At 40.5% G+C, this 22,063-nt stretch overlaps 1 protein-coding gene across 1 annotated transcript in view; it reads left to right on the forward strand.

The window, feature by feature from the left end:
- Positions 1-22,063, forward strand: part of ntn1b (netrin 1b) — a 206,059-nt gene that overhangs the window by 176,245 nt on the left and 7,751 nt on the right. The gene's annotated exons all lie outside the window — the stretch shown is intronic.

Consider the following 22,063-nt stretch of genomic DNA (forward strand, 5'->3'; position numbering starts at 1 on the left):
GAACGATCATGGAATCAGCCGGAGAAAAATCGCAAACGAGTCTTAAACCGAAAAGAAAACTGCAGTCATTCCGTGAAGAATATTCAAAAGCCTATCCGGGAATAATTATCCGTTCCAAAAAGGGTGAAAACTACGCGAATTGCACCTTGTGCAGACAAGATTTTTCGATCGGACACGGAGGAATTAGCGATGTAAAAGACCACGTTGGGACAAAAAAACACAAGTCTAATGCCGTTGCTAGCGATACAAGTGGAAAACTTTCAACGTTTTTCGTCGCCCAAACAGATTCTTTGGATGTGATAAATGCCGAAGTTTTATTTACGGAGGCAATAATTGAGCAAACAAAAAGGTAATGACACCAATGTTATCTATTGGAATTGTTTAGTACTGTTATACTGTTAAAAGTGTTTATACTATTTATGCTTTCAAGTCCAAGTTGAAGAAATCTTGTTAAATGTTGACAGCATAACTACCAAAATACAGAAGTATGTCCTTAAAATTTTTGCAGTGCTATTTCTGTTGAAAAGTTCAAATGATTACATTAGAGATGTGATGTGCCACTTTTCAAGTGTCTGATGGCTTCAATTAATTTTCATTAATTTTTCATATTTTGAATTCTTTTGAAAGGCTTACAAAAAAACTACATTTGAATTGTAATTCCATGCTATTGACAGGACTATTAATTTGAATGAAGTTAGCTTACCATGTTTACAGTATGATAATTGTGATAGAAATGTGAATTTTAGGCACAGAATATTTTTTACAATTGAACAAGGCAGTAGATTATACAAGCTTGGACAGAAAGTTGATAATGACACCAATTTTTTTTTTTTATGGAATTGTTTAGTTCTGTTTTACCATTTGTTTACTGTAAAAAGTGTTTATACTGTTTATACTTTCAATGAACAAATTGAAGTCTTGTGAAAGGTTGACAGGATAACTGGCATTAACTGTCAAAATCATTTCAAACTATTGAAGTTAGCTTACAGAATAAACATGTCAATCAACCCATATGATTTTTGCTGTAATATTTTTGTTTTGAAAAGTCACTGTGACTGATAGAAAAGTGATGGTTTTAGCAACATTTTAACCTGTCTGAATGCTAATAATCATTTTGCGTCGGGGGGGCGAAGGAACCCCCCATCAGGACTTTGTCCTGGACCTACCGGGGCCTGCGGCCCCTGGACCCTGGCTACTAGGTTTTTCTGATTTCAAAAGTTGGCAGGTATGATATAGCATCATATTGACACACTGTGATATTGGCACATACCGTATTTTCCGGACCATAGGGCGCACCGGATTATAAGGCGCATTAAAGGAGTCATATTATGATTATTTTCTAAATCTAAAAGACTTCCTTGTGGTCTACATAACATGTAATGGTGGTTCTTTGCTCAAAATGTTGCCTAGATGATGTTTTACACATCATCTTCAAGTCGCTTTCTGACAGTCTCTAACTCAACCATCCTTGCCCGGGCATTTTCCCACTTTTATAGGCAAAATAGTCATGACCTGTCCCTGGTTTCTAGTGCTTGGGTCCTGCTTAGTTAAAGACTGTTTAAGTTTGTTGAGTTGCTAATTTCACCACACCTAGTGTGTGTGTGGCATATGGATTTCCCGATCCGATATTTGGATCGGATCGGCTGCCGATATTTGCCAAAAATTGCGTATCGGCAAGGCATGGGAAAATGCCGATCCAGATCCAGTTTTAAAAAAAAACTGGTCCGTGTTTTCGAACGCACCGATTTAAATAATACATTCCACTTTTCTGCTGCTCCGTAATTTCCGTTCCGCATTTTCCAGCACACCTTCAACACATCCACAGGTATGTGAATTCTCACGCAGTTGCTTTTAGCTGCTGGCATTACACGACAGGCTCTTCTCACTCTTTCCTGCGTCTCCCTCTCACAGACAGCAAGCGCACCTTCTTACACACGTCACATACTGTCACGTCATACGTCACATACGTATACGTCCTCCCCGAGCAGAGAGGTAGCAGCATGGCTAACGTTAGCTGTGATGCTAGCGCAGCCGTGCGAGCAACGCTCCCTCTAAGGTGCTCGCCCGTGCAATTGCGCACTGTTTAAGCGTCCTCTGCGCATAGCAATTATATGCCACGCACAAAATCAAATGAAAAAATAAGCGCATAACAATTTTCGACACACGGACACGACAGAGAAAACAGTTTTCGTCATCATTGTTCAAATATTGTGACGTCTGTCGAGACGCTTATCTCCATTCGGTGCCACACGTCCACACCATCAAAATGCCGAGGCAAAAATTTCCACATCAACACCGTCTGAAAAAATTAGTGATTTTTTTTAGTTGTGATTTCCTTCTCTGCATGAAAGTTTAAAAGTAGCATATATTAATGCAGTATGAAGAAGAATGTTTTAATGTAGACATGCAAGCCTTGAAAGAAAATTTTGAAAATCAAGACTACATTTCCTGCAAATGGATGCATTTCTACCCTATATTTTAACTTCAAATTTATTCTCATATCAAACTCTTTTGGCTGTCTTTTTGACACTTACATCCGGCGCCCCCCTCCACACCCTGCATTATAAATAATGTAAATAATTCAATGTGATTATCTTGTGTGATGACTGTATTATGATGATATTATATATCTGATAGTATATATCTGTATCATGAATCAATTTAAGTGGACCCCGACTTAAACAAGTGGAAAAACTTATTGGGGTGTTACCATTTAGTGGTCAATTGTACGGAATATGTACTTCACTTTGCAACCTACTAATAAAAGTCTCAATCAATCATTCAAAACACATAGAATCATCATACTGCTGTGATTATATGCATCAAGTGTTCATTCAAGGCTAAGGCAAAATATCGAGATATATATTGTGTATCGCAATATGGCCTTAAAATATGGCAATATTAAAAAAAGGCCATATCGCCCAGCCCTAGTTCAATGATGCCATTTCTGTTTGTCATGTATAATTTTGTCTATTTTGTGTTTATCCTTGAATAAACAGGTCAGTTTCTTGTTACCAACCATTGTGTATTATTCAAACTCCCCTAATTCAGCTGGCTAGTTGTTATCAAGAGTACTAAAACCCTTTTCAACATGATTCTGACAACTAAGTAGGCTAAATAACTTTAAACTTTAATACATGCTCGGATAGGTCAGTATCGGTATCGGTCAGTATCGGTATCGGATCGGAAATGCAAAAACAATTTCGGTATCGGATCGGAAGTGCAAAAACCTGGATCGGGACATCCCTAGTGTGACAATCATTGGTACTTTAACTTTAACTCAACCAGCCTTGCCCAGGCATTTTCCCACTTTTAAAGGCAAAATAGTCATGACCTGTCCCTGGTTTCTAGTGCTTGGGTCCTGCTTAGTTAAAGATCTTTAATCTATTTTTGCATTAAACATAACAAGAATCAAACAAAACAGCCATCTTTTTGCAACATTTCCGAGCGAAACCATCCTTGCCCGGGCATTTTCCCACTTTTATAGGCAAAATAGTCTTGACCTGTCCCTGGTTTCTAGTGCTTGGCTCCTGCTTAGTGAAAGACCGTTTAAGTTTGTTGAGTTCCTAAGTCAACCATCCTTGCCCGGCATCTTCCCACTTTTATAGGCATAATAGTCATGACCTGTCCCTGGTTTCTAGTGCTTGGGTCCTGCTCAGTTAAACAACTTTAATCTATTTTTGCATTAAATATAACAAGAATCAAACAAAACAAACGTCTTTTTGCAACATTTCTGAGCGAAACCATCCTTGCCCGGGCATTTTCCTACTTTTATAGGCAAAAATAATCATGACCTGTCCCTGGTTATTAGTGCTTGGGTCCTGCTTAGTTAAAGACTGTTGAAGTTTGTTGAGTTGCTAACTCAACCGCCCTTGACCGGGCATTTTCCCACTTTTATAGGAAAAAATAGTCATGACCTGTCCCTGGTTACTAGTACTTGGGTCTTGCTTAGTTAAAGACCATTTAAGTTTGTTGAGTTGCTAACTCAACCATCCTTGCCCAGGCATTTTCCCACTTTTATAGGCAAAATAGTCATGACCTGTCACTGGTTTCTAGTGTTTGGGTCCTGCTCAGTTAAAGATCTTTAATCTATTTTTGCATTAAACATAACAAGAATCAAACAAAACAACCATCTTTTTGCAACATTTCCGAGCGAAACCATTCTTGCCCAGGCATTTTCCCACTTTTATAGGCAAAATAGTCATGACCTGTCCTTGGTTACTAGTGCTTGGCTGCTGCTTAGTTAAAGCCTGTTTAAGTTTGTTGAGTTGCTAACTCAACCATCCTTGCCCGGGCATTTTCCCACTTTTATAGGCAAAATAGTCATGACTTGTCCTTGGTTACTAGTGCTTGGGTCCTGCTCAGTTAAAGATCTTTAATCTATTTTTGCATTAAACATAACAAGAATCAAACAAAATAACCATCTTTTTGCAACATTTCTGAGCGAAACCATCTTTGCCCGGGCATTTTCCCACTTTTATAGGCAAAATAGTCATGACTTGTCCCTGGTTACTAGTGCTTGGGTCCTACGCAGTTAAAGACCGTTTAAGTTTGTTGAGTTGCTAACTCAACCATCCTTGCCTGGGCATTTTCCCACTTTTATAGGCAAAATAGTCATGACTTGTCCTTGGTTACTAGTGCTTGGGTCCTGCTCAGTTAAAGACAGCTTACCTTTGTTAAGTTGCTAACTCAACCATCCTTGGTTGGGCATTTTCCCACTTTTATAGGCAAAATAGTCATGACCTGTCCCTGGTTTCTAGTGCTTGGCTCCTGCTCAGTTAAAGATCTTTAATCTATTTTTGCATTAAACATAACAAGGATCAAACAAAACAACCATCTTTTTGCAACATTTCTGAGCGAAACCATTTTCCCACTTTTATAGGCAAAATAGTCATGACCTGTCCCTGTTTTCTAGTGCTTGGGTCCTGCTTAGTTAAAGACCGTTTACATTTGTTGAGTTGCTAACTCAACCATCCTTGCCTGGGCATTTTCCCACTTTTATAGGCAAAATAGTCATGACCTGTCCCTGGTTTCTAGTGCTTGGCTCCTGCTTAGTTAAAGACTGTTTAAATTTGTTGAGTTGCTAACTCAACCATCCTTGCCTGGGCATTTTCCCACTTTTATAGGCAAAATAGTTATGACTTGTCCTTGGTTACTAGTGCTTGGGTCCTACTTCGTTAAAGACAGTTTACCTTTGTTAAGTTGCTAACTCAACCATCCTTGCCCGGGCATTTTCCCACTTTTATAGGCAAAATAGTCATGACCTGTCCCTAGTTTCTAGTGCTTGGGTCCTGCTTAGTTAAAGACCGTTTAAGTTTGTTGAGTTGCTAACTCAACCGTCCTTGCTCGGGCATTTTCTCACTTTTATAGGCAAAATAGTCATGACCTGTCCCTGGTTACTAGTGCTTGGGTCCTGCTTAGTTAAAGACCGTTTAAGTTTGTTGAGTTGCTAACTCAACCATCCTTGCCCGGGCATTTTCTCACTTTTATAGTCAAAAATAGTCATGACCTGTCCCTGGTTTCTAGTGCTTGGCTCCTGCTTAGTTAAAGACCGTTGAAGTTTGTTGAGTTGCTAACTCAACCATCCTTGTCCCACTTTTATAGGCAAAATAGTCATGACCTGTCCCTGGTTTCTAGTGCTTGGGTCCTGCTCAGTTAAAGATCTTTAATCTATATCAAGAATCAAACAAAATAACCATCTTTTTGCAACATTTCCGAGCGAAACCATCCATTGTCCCACTTTTGTAGGCAAAACTAGTCATGACCTGTAGCTGGTTACTCCACCTCGCTGTGACATCACAACGTAGTCAGACTGGAAACCCTGACAACAGGCATGAACATGATGATTTGATGCTTTGTCATTGTTTAAAACAAGTATTGTAACCAGACTTATAAGTCAGAAAAGATGAAAATCCTCATAGGTCCCCTTTAATACAAGTCCTTGTTTCTTTTTACGCTAACAAAAATGGTTGAATTCCATTTCTTTTGTTCTGCGTTGCTGCCCACATAAATCAGGCGGTCATAACGCCGAGGAGAAAACGCAGACAAAACCCCTTCAAAGCCGTCTTGCACAACGTATCACAACTTGGAGCGCGTACAAACAAACAGAGGCATCTCAAATCAAGAACCCGTCCAAATTTGTCAGATTGATTTGTCGCTTTTGTCCGAGTTCTACCAGATGTTCAGTGGAGAAGACGCTCTCGCAGTGAACATCCAAAGCAGACGTGGGGAGCGGAGAGTGTGCTTGTTGTCGCAAACTAATGACACACCATTGTTGTGCTGCTGCAGATGAATATTTCATCTGATGACTCCACTTCCATTTATTGATTTCTTTTCAAAGAAAGACACACACCATGGAACCTTCTTTTAGATGTTTCTCACACTGCCTTCTGTAGCTCTTCCTGGCTGGAATTTGGCCCCAAACACATAAGGCAAACACAATTGCCTTGTTGCCATGGTTACAATAACAGAAAGGACATTTTGGAAATTAACCAAAGGCTCCTTTTCCACATGTTTGTGTATTTTTAAGAGACGCGCGTCGTCAAACGGTCGCCTCAGTGGGTTCATAAAGTTGGAACTTTGTTATTTCAATATACGCTGCATCAGGAAATATGATCACTTTTTCCATATAAAGTTACATACATGTATGTGTGTGTATATAGATATAGATAGATATATAATACTTTATTGATTATTTCAGGAGAGTTCCCTCAGGAAAAATAAAAAAATAAAATAAAAAAATGCATTTTAATATATTTATATGTGTGTGTGTGTGTGTGTGTGTGTGTGTGTGTGTGTGTGTGTGTGTGCGTGTGTGTGCGTGTGTGTGTGTGTGTGTGTGTGTGTGTGTATATGATTATGTATATGTATGTATATATACTAGAGATGCGCGGATAGGCAATTTATTTCATCCGCAACCGCGTCAGAAAGTCGTCAACCATCCGCCATCCACCCGATGTAACGTTTGATCAGAACTGCACCCGCCCTCCATCCGCCCGCACCCGCCCGAAGTTTTATTTACGGAGGCAATAATTGAGCATGGATTTCCAATCGCACTGGCTGATCACATGGGACAGTTATATGTTTGTAATGCAACCTTTAAAAATCATTACGCGGTGATCGCGGTCCCAAAAATAAACTTTTCTTGCATGATAATGTCCAGAAAAATTCGCTTTATATTACTATAGAGTCCTTTTAACGAATGAGTTTGATGGTTTATCACAAACCTTAAATGAAAGAAGTCCTTTGTTCTCCTGCACCATAGCATGCCCTTTGGCCTTGCTTCGTGTTTGGTGCGCAATCCTGTCGGCTGTATTTCACAGCACGACATACTGTTAAAAGTGTTTATACTATTTATGCTTTCAAGTCCAAGTTGAAGAAATCTTGTTAAATGTTGACAGCATAACTACCAAAATACAGAAGTATGTCCTTAATATTTTTGCAGTGCTATTTCTGTTGAAAAGTTCAAATGATTACATTAGAGATGTGATGTGCCACTTTTCAAGTGTCTGATGGCTTAAATTAATTTTCATTAATTTTTCATCTTTTGAATTCTTTTGAAAGGCTTACAAAAAAACTACATTTGAATTGTAATTCCATGCTATTGACAGGACTATTAATTTTAATGAAGTTAGCTTACCATGTTTACAGTATGATAATTGTGATAGAAATGTGAATTTTAGGCACAGAATATTTTTTACAATCGAACAAGGCAGTAGATTATACAAGCTTGGACAGAAAGTTAATAATGACACCAATTATTTTTTTTATGGAATTGTTTAGTACTGTTTTACCATTTGTTTACTGTAAAAAGTGTTTATACTGTTTATACTTTCAATTAACAAATTGAAGTCTTGTGAAAGGTTGACAGGATAACTGGCATTAACTGTCAAAATAATTTCAAACTATTGAAGTTAGCTTACAGAATAAACATGCCAATCAACCCATATGATTTTTGCTGTAATATTTTTGTTTTGAAAAGTCACTGTGACTGATAGAAAAGTGATGGTTTTAGCAACATTTTAACCTGTCTGAATGCTAATAATCATTTTGCGTCGGGGGGGCGAAGCCCTGAACCCTCCACCAGGACTTTGTCCTGGACCTACCGGGGCCTGCGGCCCTTGGACCCTGGCTACTAGGTTTTTCTGATTTCAAAAGTTGGCAGGTATGGTGAGGTTATAAAGCTTTTGCCTGTTAAAGAAAGGAGACTGATCCAATGCAGCACAGACTTTCGCGTGCCACGCTGTCACGACCCAGACGCACAACAGTGCGCAATTATATGGGAGCCGCGCTGAGCGCACCTCCAAGCGCGTCTCGCTGCCGGCGACGGCCAGGTATGGGCCCACGCTCCAGCGCCATCCATTTTCAGGGCTAGTTGATTCGGCAGGTGGTTTGTTACACACTCCTTAGCGGGTTCCGACTTCCATGGCCACCGTCCTGCTCTCTATATCAACCAGGGTGAGCCCCACCCCTTTCGTGAGCGCACTGCGCGCGGAGTGACCCCTGTTACGCGCCCCCGGCAACAGGGGTGGCGGGCAGGTAAGCTGCGCGGGCGGAGCGCGCGGAGTGACCCATGTTACGAGCCCCCGGCCACGGGGGTGGTGGGCAGGTAAGCTGCTTACCTGCTGCGCGTGACGCCGGCCGCGGCGAAGGCGGACGAGGCGGGGTGTCGGTGCGGTGGGCGCGGTAGTGACCCTGGACGTGCGTCGGGCCCTTCTCGCGGATCGCCTCAGCTACGGCTCCCGGTGGGGCCCTTTCGGGGGAAGGGGCCTCGGTCCCGGACCCCGGCGAGGCGTCCCTTCTCCGCTCCGTAAAAGTGTCCATCTCTTTTTTTTTTTTCTTCTGTTGTGGCATATGCTGCAGGTGCCTGCTCGTTTTTCGTATGTGGGTAACAACATTTAACTATGTATATATATTTACCAATTGGTTTAACTGCCACCCGCAAAAAAAAAAAAAAAAAAAAATCTAATTAATCCGCCCGACCCGACCCGCGGGCGGATAAAATTTTATTTTTTTTAATTTCATCCGCCCGATCCGCGGATAATCCGCGGACTCCGCGGTTGTGCCCGCAAACCGCGCATCTCTAATATATACATATATACACACACACAGTATATATAGCGTATTTTCCGCACTATAAGGCGCACCGGATTATAAGGCGCACCTTCAATGAATGGCCTATTTTAAAACTTTGTTCATATATAAGGCGCACCGCATTATAAGGCGCATAGAATAGACGCTACAGTAGAGGCTGGGGTTACGTTATGCATCCCGTAGTTGCGAGACCTGTTGTGGCTCAATATTGGTCCATATATAAGGCGCACTGTCAGCTTTTGAGAAAATTTGAGGTTTTTAGGTGCGCCTTATAGTGCGGAAAATACGGTACATACAGTATATATGACATCAACTAAATATTTAAATGACAACATTTTAATATTTTGTATGTTTGCAATGTACTTGAACATTTCATTTGAATACATTTAACGTGTGTGTGTGTGTGTGTGTGTGTGTGTGTGTGTGTGTGTGTGTGTGTGTGTGTGTGTGTGTATGCATACCCTTTTGCTCTGATTACTGCTTTGCACACTCTTTGCATTCTCTCCATGAGCTTCAAGCACACCTGTGAAGTGAAAACCATTTCTGGTGACTACCTCTTCACGTTGTATTTGTGTTGTAGAGTATTGGTTGGGAAATGACCACATGTGTGTGTTCTGAAATAGTGACAGAGAATAGAACAAGGATGGACAATTCAACCCTTAACTCAACAATGAGTAGATGAGTGTCGTGTGTGTGTATATGTGTAAATAAATGAACACTGAAATTCAAGTATTTATTTTATTTATATATATATATATATATATATATATAATAAAAAAATATATATATATATAGCTAGAATTCACTGAAAGTCAAGTATTTCTTATATATATATATATATATATATATATATATACATACGACAAATCATCTCAAACCACAACAAAACAATTGCAAATGAGCCGTCGACCCCCAGTCAGAGCGACTCCAAAACCAACAAAGCATGTAACTGTCGAAAGAAACCTGATTGCCCCCTCAACGGGGGGTGCTTACAAACATCAGTTGTCTACCAATCTAAGGTAATACGCAAGGACATTAACACATCCGACACATATGTAGGATTAACCGAGGGTGAATTCAAAACCAGATGGAACAATCACAAGGCTTCTTTCAGGAACAAAAACCTGCGAAATACCACAGAACTCAGCAAACACATTTGGGACCTCAAAGACAATAACGTTGAATATTCAATAACATGGCAAATTCTTGCATCCAGCACACCTTACAATAGTGGTAATAAAAGATGCAACCTATGCTTGAAAGAGAAACTGTTTATTATTTACCGCCCAGACCTGTCATCCCTCAACAAGCGCAGCGAAATTGTAACAACATGCCGCCATAGACGGAAACACCTCCTAGGTAACACATGAGCCAATCACCACGCCCCTAGGCCAGCCTGTACCCACCCACTCTGTGCCCTATATAAACCATGGTATGCGAATGCTCCCATTAAAATCTCCTGATGATTGAGGGTACCCCCCCTCATGAAACAGGCCTGTAGAGATGAAATAGTCTTGTGATTTTTTTTCCCACACATACATATATATATATATATATATATATATATATATCTTAACCACGCCCCACGCCCCCCACCCCCCACCTCCCGAAATCGGAGGTCTCAAGGTTGGCAAGTATGGTCAACACATCTTCATTATTTGAAGTGTAATTCATCAGAACCGAGCCAGCCGCCGATGCCGTTCAGAACCCGTCCGACCGACCGGAGCAAAAATCGTCCCGTTCCTTCCTCCGAACATTCCAGATGATTCCGTCTGGCGTCTTCGCTCAGCCCTCTCGCCTCGCTTTAATTCATTTCTCAGGCTTGTCGACCCGCTTTTATTGCTCTGTTCTTCTGGGGGCCGCGGCCCTCCCCGCCCCCCCCTTAGGGGTCACGGGAAGGGGCCCCCTGTTTAAACACACTCGTGCACTCCGCCGGCACCGCAGCATTCCTTCGGGGCGCAAACAGGTGCTAAATTAGGCAGACGGTGACGGATCGCCACCTCGGCGAGGAAGAAATATGTTTTGTTTATTCAATTTTTGTTTTTCACCGCCTCCGTCGCTACGGAGACGGCGGACACAAAGGGATTGTTTCCTCGGCCGACGTTCCTGCTGCGCACACACGTTCCCTCCCTCCCCGCGCCACCGGGCCAACAATGAATCAAAGCGTGTTTACTGACGTGGTCAAAGGCACGGGCCCCCCTCTCAGCGGGTACACCATTGTTCTCCCAGCTGATAAGCAGACGGGACCTCTAATGAAGTCAGCTTTAATTGCATTAGCCCTCGCCCGTTGACGGCGTTTGATCCCGAGGTGGCCTCGCTTGGCCGCCATCCCACGACGCTGTTCTCTCCCGCGACGTCTCGCCGTTGGGGGACTCACTCTGTGACGCCGAGCCGAGTGAGCCCCTTTCTTATGGAGCCAGTACGATTTGGTATCGGGGGGAAAAAAGACATTGTAGAAAAGGTTGTATTGGCACCCAAACAAGTTTTGGCAACCAATAAATCCAAATTTGATGATCAAACTAATAAACTTTATTTTTTTTTTGCAAATAATTAACTTAGAATTTCATGGCTGCAACACGTGCCAAAGTAGTTCACCACTGTTACATTTAAGGCTGAAACGACGCGTCGACGTAGTCGACGTCATCGGTTACGTAAATACGTCGACGCCGTTTTTGTGCGTCGGCGCGTCGCATATTTACGTCACACTACTGTCATGGCGGAGCGCAAAGCAGACGATGCGAGCGAGGGGAAAAAAGCACGCCAAAAGTCGTCAAAAGTGTGGGAGTATTTCAATAAACGGCCTAATAATGTTGTTGTATGCACACTGTGTCGAGCGGAAATGGCCTATCATAGCAGCACAACGGCTATGAACGAACATTTGAAAAGAAAACCCCCGACAGCGTTCTTGCCATCACCATCAACAAGTCAGTCGTCCGCGTGCGTATACGTTGTCATTATTACACAAAAACATGAATGTGTCATTTGTATCTGCGTTGTAAATTCATAAACTAAAGCACCGTTTCGCTCTGAGAGGCGCGTTTGGCGTGCCTGTTCAGTGTTTACAAAGACGCGCTCCTCTTTAACGCTGTGGAGAGGCGGCGGCGGCGAGCGAGCGGCGAGGCGGGGCGCGCCGGGAGCGACGCCGCAATCGTGCCCAGGTGCGCGATCCGCGCAGTTGGAAGAGAAAAGACTTTGTGTAAAATTAAAAGATTGTAAACCTGGCAAAGCCGTCTGGCGTTCAGTCTGTCGGTCCTGAAAGAACCCCACGGCACAAGACGTGTCACAAACGCTAACGTTAATTAGTTGTGCAAATACCTTTTACAACATTAACAGTTACATATACTATGTACAAACCAACAATTAACTTTCACTTTAATCATACTATCATTGTTGTGTTATTAAGCAAAATAAGCAATACTTTTACTTTTGTTGAAATGTTTACACTGTACACTTTTTTGTATTGGATGTTTAGCTTTATTTTTGCACATTTTAGCAAATAAGCAATACTTTTACTTTTGTTGAAATGTTTACACTTGTTACAGAATATTTCCGTTTTGCACTTTTTTGTATTGGATGTTTATCTTTATTTTTGCACATTTTAAAGCAAAATAAGCAATACTTTTACTTTTGAAATGCTTATACTATTCCAGAATATTAACATTTGCACTGGATGTTTACTTTTATATTTGCACATTAAAAAGCAAATAAGCTACTTTTAATTTTGTTAAATGTTAAAAGTTTTAAATGTTTACATTGTTACAGAATATTTTGTCATGTTGTTGTCAATGTTGACTGAGTGGCCATACTTTTTTTTTTGTAAATAAAAGCCGTGCCTTTTGAAAAAACTGGCCTACATTTATTTTTTCCTCTTCATTTTAAATTAAAAAAAAAATCGGTAAAAGGAAAAATAATCTATAGATTAATCGAAAAAAATAATCTATAGATTAACCGATTAATCGAAAAAAATAATCTATAGATTAATCGATAGAAAAATAATCGTTAGCTGCAGCCCTAGTTACATTACCTTTTCTTTTAACAACACTCAATAAACGATTGGGAACTGAGGAAACTAATTGTTGAAGCTTTGAAAGTGGAATTCTTTCCCATTCTTGTTTTATGTAGAGCTTCAGTCGTTCAACAGTCCGGGGTCTCCGCTGTCGTATTTTACGCTTCATAATGCGCCACACATTTTCGATGGGAGACAGGTCTGGACTGCGGGCGGGCCAGGAAAGTACCCGCACTATTATTTTTTTACGAAGCCACGCTGTTGTAACATGTGCTGAATGTGGCTTGGCATTGTCTTGCTGAAATAAACAGGGGCGTCCATGAAAAAGACGGCGCTTAGATGGCAGCATATGTTGTTTTAAAACATGTATGTACCTTTCAGCATTAATGGTGCCTTCACAGATGTGTAAGTTACCCATGCCTTGGGCCCTAATGCACCCCCATACCATCACACATGCTGCCTTTTACACTTTGCGTCGGTAACAGTCTGGATGGTACACTTTTCCTTTGGTCCGGATGACACGATGTCGAATATTTCCAAAAATAAATTGAAATGTGGACTCGTCAAACCACAGAACACTTTTCCACTTTGCATGAGTCCATTTTAGATGATCTCGGGCCCAGAGAAGCCGGCGGCGTTTCTGGGTGTTGTTGATAAATGGCTTTGGCTTTGCATAGTAGAGTTTTAACTTGCACTTACAGATGAACTGTTTTTAGCTTTTAACTTTTTGAACTGTTTTTATCTAACAAACTGTTCTTAGGGTAATTTATATTTGCTTTTTAATTGTGTATTTTTATTTCTGTTTTAAATGTTATTTTTTAGTCTGTCCTTTGCCTCTATTTCTTTGTGGTGTACAGCCCTTTGTTTTTCAACTGTGCTTGTTTTTAAAGGGCTTTATAAATAAAGTTGGTATGGTATGTTGCGACCAACTGTATTTAGTGACAGTGGGTTTCTGAAGTGTTCCTGAGCCCATGTGGTGATATCCTTTAGAGATTGATGTCGGTTTTTGACACAGTGCCGTCCGAGGGATGGAAGGTCACGGTCATTCAATGTTGGTTTCCGGCCATGCCGCTTACGTGGAGTGATTTCTCCAGATTCTCTGAACCTTTTGATGATATTATGGAGCGTAGACGTTGAAATCCCTACATTTCTTGCAATTACACTTTGAGAAACGTTGTTCTTAAACTGTTCAACAATTTGCTCACGCAGTTGTGGACAAAGGGGTGTACCTCGCCCCATCCTTTCTTGTGAAAGACTGAGCATTTTTTGGGAAGCTGTTTTTATACCCAATCATGGCACCCACCTGTTCCCAATTAGCCTGCACACCTGTGGGATGTTCCAAATAAGTCTTTGATGAGCATTGCTCAACTTTATCAGTATTTATTGCCACCTTTCCCAACTTCTTTGTCACGTGTTGCTGGCATCAAATTCTAAAGTTAATGATTATTTGCAAAAAAAAAATGTTTATGAGTTTGAACATCAAATACCGCACCATAAGGCGCCCTGGGTTATAAGCCGCGCCTTCAATGAACGGCATATTTCAAAACTTTGTCCACCTATAAGCCGCCCCGTGTTGTAAGCCGCATCGAACTGCGCTAAAGGAATGTCAAAAAAACAGTCAAATAGGTCAGTCAAACTTTAATAATATATTAAAACCAGTGTGATGTGGGCGCGCATGGAGTCGTATATCAACATGGACGAAGCTGCGTGAAAAAAGCCACCCGGCCTCTTCGCGTAAACTTAAACTTACCTTAACCACTCGCTCATCTTTTCTTCATCCATCCCTTCGAGTTAGCTTTTATGATGACGCCGGCTGGAAAGGTCTCTTTTGGCAAGGTCTTCCTTTTGAATATCACCATGGGTGGAAGTTTCTGGCCATTAGCATGGCAAGCTAGAACCACAGTGAAGGATGACTTCTCATTCCCTGTGGTGCGAATATTCACCGTACGTGCTCCCGTTGTATCCACAGTGCGGTTCACAGGAATATCAGTTGCTGTGAAATAGTAATCCGTGTGCGGATGGAGAGATTGCGTCTTTTCATGAACCGGATACCTGTCGCTTAGTAGGAGCCATTTTGTGGTCTTTACAGATGTAAACACACAAAGGAAATGAAACGTACGGTAATATCCGCGCGCTTTTTCTTCTTCTACGCGGGCGGGTGGTTGCTTACAGTAGAAGAAGAAGCGCTTCCTGTTCTATGGGGGCGGGTGCTTACCTTGGCGGTTGCTTGCGTAGAAGAAGAAGCGCTTCCTGTTCTACCGGGAAAAAAGATGGCGGCTGTTTACCGTAGTTACGAGACCGAAATTTTATGAAAATGAATCTTAATATTAATCCATATATAAAGCGCACCGGGTTATAAGGCGCACTGTCAGCTTTTGAGAAAATTTGTGGTTTTTAGGTGCGCCTTATAGTGCGGAAAATACGGTATGTTGTCTTTGTAGCATATTCAACTGAATATGAGTTGAAAATGATTTGCAAATCATTGTATTCCGTTTATATTTACATCTAACACAATTTCCCAACTCATATGGAAACGGGGTTTGTAATTCAATCATAAATATTTATTTATACTGTAACTGCTGCTCATTCAGATGTTACAAAAAGTAAAATGACTAATAAAATGTGGTCCATTTAAAAGAAAGGAAAGGCAAATTGCTAAAAAAAAATCAATAAAAGTTATCCTTCTTTATGTATTAAAAAAACAGTTAAAATTGCAGCAATGAAAACAAACAAAACACAATCTCAAAAAGAAATAAAGCATGCTGTGATGTTTAAAAATCTGCCCACTGGTGTATTGATTATTGATTGATAGTTTTAGCACTCTGATGGACTCAATGTGTAGAATTCTATGTTGATTAATTTCTTAAAATATATAATTGCAGTTCTACAATGGTAGCGTTATTTGATATCCATATCAGCGTTCCCACTATCGAGTTACGCAACTGCTTGCTTTTTTGGGAGGAAAGCTGCTAAATTCGACAGAACAGTTTTACCTGACTTGGTCTTGCGGGTAAAGCACCGTAGAAGAAGAAAAGAGGAAAGACGGCGTCTAGATTAGGTTTCAAAAAGTGTCAAAAATATATAAAATTATGAAGCAGAAGTTGTTTTTTACATTTATCTTGAGTATTTGTCGGCAACAAATTTTATTGTCGACAATGTCAACTAATCGTTGCAGCCCGAGAAGAATGTAATAATTGCAATTCTACAATTGAAGCGTTATTTGATATCCAAATTGGCGTTTAGAAAGGTAAACCTGGTGAAAACATAACCCCACTGAAGAAGGTAATAATTGTAATTCTACAGTGGGAGCATTATTTGATATCCAAATTGGCGTTCCTAAACTTAAAGTTGCATTTTTTTTTACGTGGCTGCGTAATTCAATAGGCCCCACTATCATGCAACTGGTTGCTTTTTTCAATAAAGCTGCTAAATTCGACAGAACACCGGAAGCAGTTTTATCAGACTTGGTCTTGCGGCTAAAACTCAGTAAAAGAAGAAAGGAGGACCTGAGGCGTCTAGATTAGGTTTCAAAAAGCGTCAAAATATGAAAGCCCTAGAAGAAGGTAATAATTGCAATTGTGCAATGGGAGCGTTATTTGATATCCAAATTGGCGTTTAGAAAGGTAAACCTGGTGAAAACATAACCCCACTGAAGAAGGTAATACCGTATTTTTCGGACTATAAGTTGCAGTTTTTTTCATAGTTTTATATGCTTTTTTCCTTTTTTATTATACATTTTCGGCAGGTGCGACTTATACTCCGGTGCGACTTATACACCGAAAAATGGGGTAATTGCAATTCTACAATGGAAGCATTATTTGATATCCAAATTGGCGTTTAGAAAGGTAAACCTGGTGAAAACATAACCCCACTGAAGAAGGTAATACCGTATTTTTCGGACTATAAGTTGCAGTTTTTTTCATAGTTTTATATGCTTTTTTCCTTTTTTATCATACATTTTCGGCAGGTGCGACTTATACTCCGGTGCGACTTATACACCGAAAAATGCGGTAATTGCAATTCTACAATGGAAGCATTATTTGATATCCAAATTGGCGTTTAGAAAGGTAAACCTGGTGAAAACATAACCCCACTGAAGAAGGTAATACCATATTTTTCGGACTATAAGTTGCAGTTTTTTTCATAGTTTTATATGCTTTTTTCCTTTTTTATCATACATTTTCGGCAGGTGCGACTTATACTCCGGTGCGACTTATACACCGAAAAATGCGGTAATTGCAATTCTACAATGGAAGCATTATTTGATATCCAAATTGCCGTTCCTAAACTTAAAGTTGCATTTTATTTACGTGGCTGCGTAACTCAATAGGCCCCACTATCATGCAACTGGTTGCTTTTTTCAAATAAAGCTGCTAAATTCGAGAGAACACCGAAAGCAGTTTTATCAGACTTGGTCTTGCGGCTAAAACCCAGTAAAAGAAGAAAGGAGGACCTAAGGCGTCTAGATTAGGTTTCAAAAAGCGTCAAAATATGAAAGACCTAGAAGAATGTAATAATTGCAATTCTACAATGGGAGCGTTATTTGATATGCAAATTGGCGTTTAGAAAGGTAAACCTGGTGAAAACATAACCCCACTGAAGAAGGTAATATCGTATTTTTCGGACTATAAGTTGCAGTTTTTTTCATAGTTTGGCCGGATATATAAGTTGCACTGGAGCCCGGTGCGACTTATATGTTTTTTTCCTTTTTTATTATGCATTTTCGGCAGGTGCGACTTATACTCCAGTGCGACTTATACTCCGAAAAATACGGTAATTGCAATTCTACAATGGAAGCATTATTTGATATCCAAATCGGCGTTCCTAAACTTAAAGCTGCTAAATTCAACAGAACACCGAAAGCAGTTTTATCAGACTTGGTCTTGCGGCTAAAACTTTAGGTGTCGAGATTAGGTTTCAAAAAGCGTCAAAATATGAAATCATGAAGCAAAAGTTGTTTTTTACATTTATCTCGAGTAATTTTCGGCGACAAATTTTATTGTCGACAATGTCGACTAATCGTTGCAGCCCTAAAAGAATGTAATAATTGCAATTCTACAATGGGAGCATTATTTGATATCCAATTTGGCGTTCCTAAACTTTTTTTACGTGGCTGCGTAACTCAATAGGCCCCACTATCGAGCAACTGGTTGCTTTTTTCCATAAAGCTGCTAAATTCGAGAGAACCCTGGAAGCAGTTTTACCAGACTTGGTATTGCGGCTAAAACCCAGTAAAAGAAGAAAGGAGGACCGAGGGCGTCTAGCTTAGGTTTCAAAAAGCGTCAAAATGTGAAATTATGAAGCAAAAGTTGTTTTTGACATTTAATTGTGTAATTGTCGGCAACAACTTTTATTGTCGACTATGTCGACTAATCGTTGCAGCCCGAGAAGAATGTAATAATTGCAATTCTACAATTGGAGCGTTATTTGATATCCAAATTGACGTTTAGAAAGGTGAACCTGGTGAAAACATAACCCCACTGAAGAAAGTAGTAATTGTAATTCTACAGTGAGAGCATTATTTGATATCCAAATTGGCGTTGCTGAACTTAAAGTTGCATTTTTTTTACGTGGCTGCATAATTCAATAGGCCCCACTATCATGCAACTGGTTGATTTTTTCAATAAAGCTGCTAAATTCGACAGAACACCGGAAGCAGTTTTATCAGACTTGGTCTTGCGGGTAAAACCCAGTAAAAGAAGAAAGGAAGACCGAAGGCGTCTAGATTAGGTTTCAAAAAGCGTCAAAATGTGAAATTATGAAGCAAAAGTTGTTTTTTACATTTATCTTGTGTAATTGTCGGCGACACATTTTATTGTTGACAATGTTGACTAATCTTTGCAGCCCTAGAAGAAGGTAATAATTGCAATTCTACAGTGGGAGCGTTATTTGATATCCAAATTGGCGTTCCTAAATTTAAAGTTGCATTTTTTTTTTTCGTGACTGCGTAATTCAACAAGCCCCACTATCATGCAACTGGTTGCTTTTTTCCATAAAGCTGCTAAATTCGAGAGAACCCTGGAAGCAGTTTTACCAGACTTGGTATTGCGGCTAAAACCCAGTAAAAGAAGAAAGGAGGACCGAGGGCGTCTAGCTTAGGTTTCAAAAAGCGTCAAAATGTGAAATTATGAAGCAAAAGTTGTTTTTGACATTTAATTGTGTAATTGTCGGCAACAACTTTTATTGTCGACTATGTCGACTAATCGTTGCAGCCCTAAAAGAATGTAATAATTGTAATTTAACAGTGGGAGCGTTATTTGATATCCAAATTGGCGTTTAGAAAGGTAAACCTGGTGAAAACATAACCCCACTGAAGAAGGTAATAATTGTAATTCTACAATGGAAGCATTATTTGATATCCAAATCGGCGTTCCTAAACTTAAAGTTGCATTCTTTTTACGTGGCTGCGTAATTCAATAGGCCCCACTATCGAGCAACTGGTTGCTTTTTTTCGATAAAGCTGCTAAATTTGACAGAACACCGAAAGCAGTTTCGCCAGACTTGGTCTTGTGGCTAAAACCCAGTAAAAGAAGAAAGGAAGACCGAAGGCGTCTAGATTAGATTTCAAAAAACGTCAAAATATGAAAGCCCTAGAAGAATGTAATAATTGCAATTGTGCAATGGGAGCGTTATTTGATATCCAAATTGGCGTTTAGAAACGTAAACCTTGTGAAAAAAACATAACCCCACTGAAGAAGGTAATACCGTATTTTTCGGACTATAAGTCGCAGTTTTTTTCATAGTTTGGCCGGGCTCCATTGCAACTTATATGTTTTTTCCTTTTTTATTATGCATTTTCGGCAGGTGCGACTTATACCGTATTTTCCGCACTATAAGGCGCACCTAAAAACCACAAATTTTCTCAAAAGCTGACAGTGCGCCTTATAACCGCTTTATATATGGATAAATATTAAGATTCATTTTCATAAAGTTTCGGTCTCGTAACTACGGTAAACAGCCGCCATCTTTTTTCCCGGTAGAACAGGAAGCGCTTCTTCTTCTACGCAAGCAACCGCCAAGGTAAGCACCCGCCCCCCATAGAACAGGAAGCGCTTCTTCTTCTACTGTAAGCAACCACCCGCCCGCATAGAAGAAGAAAAAGCGCGCGGATATTACGTACGTTTCATTTCCTTTGTGTGTTTACATCTGTAAAGACCACAAAATGGCTCCTACTAAACGACAGGGATCCGGTTCATGAAAAGACGCAATCTCTCCATCCGCACACGGATTACTATTTCACAGCAACTGATATTCCTGTGAACCGCACTGTGGATACAACGGGAGCACGTACGGTGAATATTCGCACCACAGGGAATGAGAAGTCATCCTTCACTGTGGTTCTAGCTTGCCATGCTAATGGCCAGAAACTTCCACCCATGGTGATATTCAAAAGGAAGACCTTGCCAAAAGAGACCTTTCCAGCCGGCGTCATCATAAAAGCTAACTCGAAGGGATGGATGAAGAAAAGATGAGCGAGTGGTTAAGGTAAGTTTAAGTTTACGCGAAGAGGCCGGGTGGCTTTTTTCAGCAGCTCCGTCCATGTTGATATACGACTCCATGCGCGCCCACATCACGCTGGTTTTAATATATTATTAAAGTTTGACTGACCTATTTGACTGTTTTTTTGACATTCCTTTAGCGCAGTTAGATGCGGCTTATAACACGGGGCGGCTTATAGGTGGACAAAGTTTTGAAATATGCCGTTCATTGAAGGCGCGGCTTATAACCCAGGGCGCCTTATGGTGCGGAAAATACGGTACTCCGGTGCGACTTATACACCGAAAAATACGGTATTTGCAATTCTACAATGGAAGCATTATTTGATATCCAAATCTGCGTTCCTAAACTTAAAGTTGCCTTTTTTTTTACGTGGCTGCGTAACTCAATAGGCCCCACTATCATGCAACTGGTTGCTTTTTTCCATAAAGCTGCTAAATTCGACAGAACACCGAAAGCAGTTTTATCAGACTTGGTCTTGCGGCTAAAACCCAGTAAAAGAAGAAAGGAGGACCGAGGGCGTCTAGATTAGGTTTCAAAAAGTGTCAAAATAGGAAATTATATAGCAAAAGTTGTTTTTGACATTTATCTTGAGTGGACCACCGGGTGTTGCTGTCAGGGGATGTATTTCCGATACTTAAAAAAAAAATTTTTTTTTAATTGTTTATTACTTTTTGACTACAATGTCTATTTCCGTACCAAATCTTACTGGCACTTACGTATCCCCGAAAAATGTCAAATGTTTTTGTCCGCGCTGCTTTTAGAAGTGTGTGTCCCAACACAAACCGGGGGTATACACTTGAGGGAGAAAAGGACGGAGGACGCCGCCGAGAGAAGAGGGCGCTGTCTCCGGCGGATTCTCACGCTGGGAATTTGGACGGGCCTCCATGGGAGCAGAACCCGGATAGCTGGTGAGGTCGGAACATATTCCGATTCTCCTGGAACTTATTCTGTGGCTGGGAAGACAAATAGTGGCCCCTCGTCCCCCACACCCCCTTTATGTGTGTGCATGGAGGAGAGGATTGAATGGCGGGGCTGTGAGAGCTCACTCCACTCAGCCCAACAAACCCTCTTTCTTCTGATAGTGGGTGCAGTTAGCACACACACACACACACACACACACACACGCTGTCAATTACCCCGCCCCTCCAGTTCATTCTTGGCCAGTCAATGGACTTTGTGATAAGTTCATATGAAGAAAGGGAAAAATAGGTTGATAAGTGTTGATATCACTTTGACATTCATCGAAAAAAAATACTGTATTTTTCCGACTATAAGGCGCACTTAAAATCCTTTTCGTTTTCTCAAAAGTCGACAGCGTGCCTTATAGGGTTGTCCCGATACTAATATTTTTTACCGATACCAAAATGTATTTCGATTCTTTAAGACACTTTTTTTTTTCCGTGACTTACTTTTTATTCTAACATTAAATCAGTGATTTTATTTAATTTTTTCCATTTAATTTTT

This window comes from Nerophis lumbriciformis, linkage group LG22 (assembly GCF_033978685.3).
Source record: "Nerophis lumbriciformis linkage group LG22, RoL_Nlum_v2.1, whole genome shotgun sequence".
Lineage (NCBI taxonomy): Eukaryota > Metazoa > Chordata > Actinopteri > Syngnathiformes > Syngnathidae > Nerophis > Nerophis lumbriciformis.